Source organism: Engraulis encrasicolus, chromosome 15 (assembly GCF_034702125.1).
Source record: "Engraulis encrasicolus isolate BLACKSEA-1 chromosome 15, IST_EnEncr_1.0, whole genome shotgun sequence".
Taxonomy (NCBI): domain Eukaryota; kingdom Metazoa; phylum Chordata; class Actinopteri; order Clupeiformes; family Engraulidae; genus Engraulis; species Engraulis encrasicolus.
The window spans coordinates 52,643,979-52,653,637 of NC_085871.1; positions in this window are offsets into that span (position 1 = coordinate 52,643,979).

The window sequence follows — 9,659 nt, forward strand, 5'->3', positions numbered from 1 at the left end:
GATCCATCAATCAAAAGGGACTCACCTATTTGAGGTTGATGTAGTGGATGTGTACTAGAATGACTCATATAGCTATACAGCCCACGTCACTAGGATAGCTTGTACCCTTTGCGACAGGTTTTCAACTGTACACTTCCATCCAACGTTCTACTCTTTCCTCTCTCTCTCTCTCTCTCTCTCATCTCTCTCTCTCTCCTAACTCCCCCCCCCTCTCTCTCTCTAGATCCTACAGTTACACTTGGTAGATGTTGCGGGTGGTGCGAGGGGGCGTAGGCTGTGCTCATAGAAAACCGATGGCAGGACGAAAGATTGACCTTCTTTTTGCCGTGCTGGTGCGCCGCCATTCCCCTCAGCCTCATAATGTGGGCTGGCAACGCTTAATGCCAGTAGAGTAAGACACACACACACACAACACACACACACACACACACACACACACACACACACACACACAACATCACAGACACACACACACACAACAAGCCACGCGACACACACCCACCAACACACACACACTCACATACAAAGCACACACACACACAACACACACACAGACACACACCCACACACACACACACACACACACACTCACGGAGACACACCACACACAAACACACACACACACCACACACACACACACACACCACACACACACACACACCACACACACAAACAAACAGACACACACACACACACACATCTACCTGTAGGGTGCTCAAACTCTACTATAATTTAGCATACTCTGAGACTAAGACACCAGATCAGACAGACAGACAGCACAGACAGACAGACAGACAGACAGACAGCACAGACAGACAGATCCAGACCGATCACACACACAAACACACACACACACACACACACACACACACGAACACACACACACACACACACACACACACACACACACACACACACACATTCTATACTTAGTGCGCTCTCACATCACACACACACCGCTATCCTCCTAGAAGCAGATGCCTCCACAGTCTTATTCATGCCTCTCCTCATAAGTTATGATTCCTACCCAGTCACATTTACATATCTCCCTGCAAGCCACCGAGCCCCACATACTAAAATAATGATCTGACTTGTGGGTGCATGTTGTGTTGTGTTGTGCTGTAGTGGTGTGGTGTGTAGTGATTGTAGTGTGTCTGTTGTGAAAGTTGTGTAGTGTGAAGCGTGCTCGAGTTATTGTGAGTATAGTGATGTGTGAGTCGATGGTGAGACGTTCTGTTTTTTGCGAATGAACGTGTGAGGTATGTGAGACGTAGCATATTTGTGTGTGTGTGTAGTTACCTGTGTGTGTGTGTAGTGAGTCTGTGAGCTTGGGAGCAGTCGGTGACTGTCAATGTGCGGCTGTGCAACCGTTTTTGTAGTGCCGTGTGCCTTGTGCTTGTGCGTAGTGTGCGCTGTGCTTTGTGCATCTGCCTGAGTGTAGCATCGCCACGCGCCGCGGCGTGTGTGCTGTTTTGTTGTGTGATGTGTGTGTGGTAGATGATGAGTGATGAATGTGTCTGAATTATGTCTTGTGTGGTAGCGGATATGTGTGTTTCTAGAGAGTAAGTTGGCCTCTATTGTATAGATGAAAGTGCGGGAGAGCAGAGAGACAGCAAAGAAGCGCGCGTCACCCACGATGACTTGAAGAAGGAGGAAGTGAGAGTAGAGAGAGCGATCTGAAGTAGAGATGAGTGAGAGAGAGAGAGATATGCAATGCAGCAAGACGTACTGGGAGAGAGAGTTGAAGGGAGGTGGGGTGGAGAGATGAAGAGATGAGAGAGAGAAGAAGACAAGAAGAGATTGACAGAGAGACAGCAGAAGACAGAGATAGAGAGGAGGCAGGGAGAGACGATGTGAGAGAGAGAAGAGAGAGAGAGAGAGATTGTTAGGTTTGCTGGGATCTAGAGAAGGAGACAGGAGAGGGGGATTCCGAGATGCGGAGATTATGATGATGAGGATGATGAAGAGTGCAGAGAGCTATGAGAGATGAGAGAGTGTCAAGTTGATCATTGATGAAAAGTGGAAGTGTTGTGATATGCGATCTCTACTAGTCGGGGATCAAACATACACACTAGAGAGAAGCAGATATGGAGGGTGGCTCGTTTACGAGTGAGCTCGAGAGATGGTCTGAGAAGAGACAGAGGACGAGAAGAGAAGAGATTCCGGGGTGGTAGAGTGGGAGAGTGCGACTGAACGAGAGGAGACGACGAGAAGAGAAGAGATGAGGGGTACGATGGTCTGATGGAGATGAGAGAGAGGGGACTCAGAGAGAAGAAGAAGAAGAGATGGGGGCTAGAAGGGAGTAGATGAGAGAGAGAGGGCCAGAGGAGAAGATAAAGGAGAAGAGATGCCGGAGCTAGAGTGAGGAAGATGGAGAGATGAAGCAGAGAGAGAGAGAAGAGATGGGGCCGGCGTAGGAGTGCGGGTCAGGGTTAGGAGCGGAGTAGATGGAATGGAGAGAGGCAGAGGATGTGAAGAGATAGAGCATCGGGGGTAGATGGGACGAGAGAATCGGAGAAATGAGATGTGATTTTGAGAGAGGACAGGGAGAGAGTAAAAGAGATGGGGTGGCCTAGATGGGAGAGAGAATGGGGTGGCTAGAGGAGAGAGATGGACGAACTGAGAGAAGGCCAGAACAGAGAGAGTATAAAGAGAGAGAGAAGAGTATGCGCGAGAAGGCTAAGGAGAGAGACTCAAAAGAGTAAGGGAGATTTGTACGGCTTAAGAGAGATGAGAAGGCGGAGAGAGCATTGCGGCAGAAGGGGAGCGAACGATAGAGAGTAGGGAGTAGGTAGTGGGGAGCGCAAAAGAAGGAGGAGGGAGACGAGCGTAAGAGGGTGACGAGGAGAAGAGGAGGAGAGAGAGAGTGAAAGAGTGGAGAGGAGTGGGGGAGCGTTAGGGTGGTTACGAGAGAGGCTAGAAGAGATGTGAAAGAAGAGAGGAGAGGCGGGGGAGGCGTTGGTATGAGAATGAGAGCACGAGGTGACGTTAGTAGAGCAGATGGAGTGAAGAAAAGAGAGAAAGAAAGATGAGAGGGGTAGTGAGAACGGATTTAAAGGTAGGTTGATAAGCGGGATGACGAGTGAAAGAGAGGAAGATTGTAGACAGACGAGGGTGAAAGAAAGCGTGACCCGTTATGACCAAGCAATCGCGTGAAGAATCCACCAGTTAATGTCAAGTTACAAGGGTTGTCTGTTGTGTGTGTGCTGTGGTTTGTATTATGGTCCGTACAGACGTGTGTGTGTGTGTGTGGTGTAGTGGTTCGTAAGTGGCCTTAGCTAAGTCAGTACTTGTGGTGTGTGTGTGAATTCATGTGTATTGATGTGTGTGTGTTTGTGTGGTGGGTGTGTGTTGTGTGTAGTGTGTGGTGGTGTGTGACTGTACGCCTACTACTCTCCCCCATATGTCACTCATTAACACCCTTCTACAGCCGACTGTCTTTCACTGCCTCAGTGTTTTATGCGCCCTATAGCAACCATATCCAAATAGAAATCAACGTAGTGTGTGTGTGATAAGCCCTATTGTGTGTGAGTGATTGTGTCGAGTTGTGATGTCGTCGTGGTGTATTGGGGCAAATGCTTGATGGTGTGTGGTGTGTGTGTGTGTGTCGCTGCTGCTGTATTTTGTGTAGTGTGTCGTGTTACGTGCATGACGTGTGGCGTCTACTGTGTAGTGTGAGTGTGTGTGTGTGTGTTGTGTGTGTGTGTGTTGTATCAGCACGCCTATATGTGATGTGCTGTACTGCTGGCGTGTGTTGTAGTTAGCTCGTGTGGTGTAGATGTGTGTGTGTAGCGTGGGGGTTTGTTTACGTGATGTGTGTGTGTGATGTGTGTCCGTGTGCATGTGATGTGTGCTGTGTGTGTGTAGTGTGATGTGTGGTGTCGTGTGGGGTGTGTGTGATGTGAGTGTATGTGTGTGTGTGGGTGTGTGTGCTCGTGATGTGTGTGTGTGAATGTGTGCTGTGTGTTTGTGTGTGATTAGCAGCGGGTGTTTACCTGGAGTCCCGCTTTGCTGACAATAGTGCGAACTCAATGAGTGAAGAGACATAAATCTGAATAAGTGCACAAGAGGAGAGAGTCACAACACACACACACAAAACACACACATACAACACACACAAGCCACACACACATCACACACACACAACCACAATAGCACACACGCACGCACACGCACGCTCACACATGCCACACACACACATGCTCACACACACAAAACATGACACACACACACCACACACACACACTACACACACACACACATGCCACACACGCGATAGCACCAACAACATGCACACACAACTACACACAGATGGGGTTCTACCAGGATGATTTGCGCTGCTCAGACAATGCCACCATCTGAATGTCGACGCCCATTTTCACAGTGTCCCTGGGCCTGACAACAACAAAAACAAAAAAAGGGCCAACAAAAAAAAAAAACAAAACCAATACAGAAAATAAAAAACACCTCATTAAGTACAGCACAACCTACACAAATAAAAAAAGAATCCAAAATCAAATGGCTTTTAACAAAAAACATGACAAAAGCCTTTATTAGCTAATGGATATTTTATACAACATGGAGTGAGCATAAATAAAGTTGTAGATATGATCAGGTTTGTTAAAACAATTTATATTTGCTCGTTTCTTGAAGCATTGTTTTGTATGTGATACTTTTCGTGAGATGTAACTTGCGGGAAGCGCCCATGGTTTTCAAGATAGGGGGCCTGGGGTTTGACCGTCCGGTGGGTGCGGATGCGTGGCCCCAAACACACACACACACACGACGCACACACACGGACACACACAAACACTACAGACACAAAAACACCACACTAACAGACTTTCCTCATATCATATTTGCGTCAATTTATGCGAGACATTTGCTTGAAATTATATTAAAATTATATTCCAACAATGACTCGGGATCATCATAGTTTACTATTACGACCTGTAGTGAGCACATACTAGCAATTGTGGTCATTTTATTAGACAGGAGGACACTGCCTTACCTCAATATTTCTGCATACTCTTTTTTGCTAACAATACTTTTCAACTTCTTTGTAAAAAATTAACTGTGTAACAGTAGATTATAGATATGATAATAATAGATCATTCAGTCAGAGTTCTGCCAGCGGCCAACTTATGACGAGTACTTATTATATTTGCCCTGTCCCATACTAACATAATAATTGCCCTACAACACATACATCCCCCCCCCACCTCATACAACCAAACAGAATCACACACACACGCACACACACACACACACACCTTTACACACTCACTCACACACACACACACACTCACACAACATTCACACACATCACAACACACACACACACACACTCACACACACACACACACACACACACACACAACACGACACCCACCCACAATCTATGTTCATAATTAGCCCCCCCCCCCCCCACCCCCCACCCCGATCTCAAAATAGCTCGCACATAACGTCCCGCCGTTTCTGCTGCGCGCCCTCAAAATCGACCTCAGAACATCCAAGAACCCTGATTAACCCCCCAACTGGCGTCACACACACACACGACACACACACACATCACTACACACACACACACCCCACAAACACACACACACCACACTCACAACACAGACACCACAGACACACACACACACAACACGACACACACACACACACACATATAAAGACACACACTCACACACTCACACAACACACACAGACACACACTCACACAACACACACTCACACAACACACACAGACACACACACACACACACAGCACAGAGAGTAAGAGTCCCTCCACACCAAACACAATGGCCAATCTCTTCTTCACCCGCTCAACTCGACACCGCCCCCCCCCCCCACTACCCAAAAACCAACAACCCCACACCACCCCCCCCTCCCCAACACAGAACCCCCCCCCCCCCGAGCCCAAAAACACAACGCGCTGCATTCCCCCTCCCCCAACTATCACACTACACCGACTCAGAACGCTAAAACCTAGACGATACCCCCCCCCACCCCCTCTTATTGCAATGACGTCTTATAGGTCACTCCCTCTGAATGCCAACACGACAACTACACACGAAACCCCTACATCACAATCCCAACACAGCCACACAACACACGACACTACACCTCAACTCACCATAATCCAACACCCACACACACAACCCAGCAGACCCCCCCTCTCCGTCACCCCACACGACAACCACATACTCACAACAGCCCCACACCCCCATACTCACAAATCCAACACACCCACTACAAGCCACCCCAACTCACACATCCAACACACACACACACACACACACACACCCCATAACTCACAATATCCAACACACACACACTAAACCCCAACTCATCACAATCCAAACACACACACACACAATCCCAACTCACTAATCCAACACTCACACACACCACACTACCCCAACTCAAAATTCCTAACTACAACACACACACACACACTAGCCTCCCCAACTCACAATACAACACTACACACGAACACCACACACACACATGCCAAACCCAGCAGCCACCCAATCCCCAAACAAGTCCGCCGGTCTCGTACTGAATCACCTACAAATACAACTAACCCCATCCAGACCACACGCATTCAAATCAACCCACAGCACACACACACACACACACAGCACACACACACACACACACACACACATCACACACACCACACACACACATACACACACACACGACACACAACACACACACACACACACACTCACACTGAGCCCTACACGGCGCAACACAGTAGAAGCCACCAAAACTTGTTGACAATTTAGTGTACAGAGTCTATAAGATAACATCACGAGTTAGTGATGAGAGATAGTAAGAGTATATGAGTAGTGTGAGTGCATTGACCCGTGCAATTCTGTCGCTGCGTATGGTGTGCATGCGTGCTGTAGTCGTGATTTTAGAGCCACGGAGATTGTGTAATGGATGGCCATATTTGCCATTTTCTAAAATATTATTTATAGTATTATAAATAAATTTATCCCAACAATATGCAGTGATTGTCACAACTCAATCGCAAGGCAAGTTCAGATTAGCCAACAGAACATTGAAAATGTATTGTTGAACAAGACCTCCAATGAGTGAAAGTTACACAACACACAACCACAACCGCGGATCATGCACACACTCAACCAACCACCCACCCATCCACACACACACACACTCAACACGACACCAACACACACACATACTACACACACACTACACCCTACAGAGCACACACACACACACAACACCACACACACAACACATCACACACACACACACCACAGACACACACACACACACACACACACACTACACAATGTACCACACACACACACACCACACAACACATCCACACACCCACACACACACACACAGTACCACACACCACACACACAGTAACACACACACACATCACACACACTACACACAACACACCATTAAAACCTCAAGAACACTACAGACTCACACCTAACACACACACGCAAAACACCACACCACACACACACACAAACCACACACACCACGCGTGGCCTTTCTTAACTGGGTCAAGCCTTTCTTCATGGCAAACTCACCTTACTCATCATTAGCTTACCTGTCTCTTCTTATTCACATCAAAACTGCAAACACACACACCACACACACACACACACTATCTAGGCAGACCACACACACACATACACACACACCCACACAACCACACACACACACACAACACACACTACTCACACACACACAACCCACACACACACACACACACACACACACACTCCACACACACACTACACACACACACACACCGCACACGGCTCCCGCCCGATTTCCTGCATCAGCACAGCACGCCTACTCGTTGCATACAACAGTGCTGAGTGTAGTGTGTGTGTTTTTGGGATTATGCTGTAGGATAGGGCCATATGTGCGTGTGTGAGGGTGTGTGTCAGCCATGTGTGTGTTGTGTGTGTGTGTGTGTCTGTGTGTGTGTGTGTGTAGTGTGTGTGTGTGTGTGTGTGTGTGTGTGTGTGTGTGTGTGTGTGTGTGTGTGTGTGTGTGTGTGTGTGTGTGTGTGTATTTTCTGTAGCTGTTCTGAAAATGTGTGTGTTTTGTTTGGTGTATTAGTCTGTTTTTATCATCATGTACTTATTTACTTCTGTATTGTCTAACTATGTACTTCCTTACTTATGTACATATTTTACCAGGAAGGCATCATTTTCCTTATTCCTTATCCATATTCCTCGCTTAACAAGTCCGACAGGCGGACAAAGATGTGTCTACTTGTTGCTTATCATGGTCCGCTAGTAGAAAAAAAGCACAAAAATGAAGAGAGTGAAGTGAAAAATTGTGGTGGAGATCGTGTTTAGCCGATTTAAAGAATACGTTTCAGACGGACAGACGGACGGACGGGCAGACTGACGGACATACCCTCTTACAGAGATGAAAATACACACAGTAAATACAGAACACACATAAACCACACAAGACATAATGTCAAATCATTTACGTATTTACTTCTGTATTTTTCTTAAAATTCACACAGTAAATAAAACATAAAGCACACAATGTGGTAATGTGCAAATCAACCTCAAACCTCAAATCACAGATAGGCCATATAATACACAGTGGCATTTCTGTCAGAGTCATTTTAGTCAAGAAACACAAGATAAGATTCTGAATATTTCTTGACTGTAAACTATGAATTACATTTGGCGGAGGAACCCGCCAAACATGATGTACGATAATTTCAGAGTTGTTATTCAGTTCATTTACATGCCTTGAATAAACAATTTGAGTCTTGGGTACGATACCTTCCCCCAAAAAAGTCCCCAAAAACGATAATTCTTGAGGTTTTGGTACGATAATACAGCTTTTTCCATCTGGCATCACTGAACCCCCCTATTTCCATGAGCACCATGGGGGCAGCAGCAGTTTAGGGAATTCTCTCCCCGGCAGTAAAGGGAGAGAACCAGGCAACATAACAAGTAGGAGGGCAGGAGCTGGGTTGCAGAAACCAAGCAGTATGCAGTTGAGGGGAACAGGGTAGGATTTAAAGGCCAATTGCTAAGGAATAAAGATGATCATTTGGATCAATTAGTAATGGAAGTGAGGTGAGGACGAACGGCAAGCTTCTTGACAGAACTGACGTTAGCACTCCAATATACAACCGTGGAAAAAAAAAAAAAACACCTCAAGAGACCACCTCAGAATTATCAGTATTTCTGATGTGACCACTTATTGGCATGTGTTTTAGTTGTTTAATTCTATAAACTACTGACAACATTTCCTTTGAATTCCGAATGAAAACCGCCATTCAGAGCATTAGTTTGCAGAAAGCTGCAAATGGTCTAGCCAGTAAAACTGGTCATTTCGAGGTGGTGTCTTAATTTTTTTCTGTGGCGGTAGTTAGGCCTATTTGGAATTCTGGTTTACTGTGCTAATATTCTATTCTGGGATACCATCTTACCATCTATGATATCTTATATCGTATTACATGGTGATACACTAAACTGTCTTTTACCCAAGTGTGCGCGCGCACGAACATGTGTGTGTGTGTGTGTGTGTGTGTGTGTGCGCGCGCACGAACATGTGTGTGTGTGTGTGTGTGTGTGTGTGCGCGCGCACGAGCATGTGTGTGTGTGTGTGTGTGT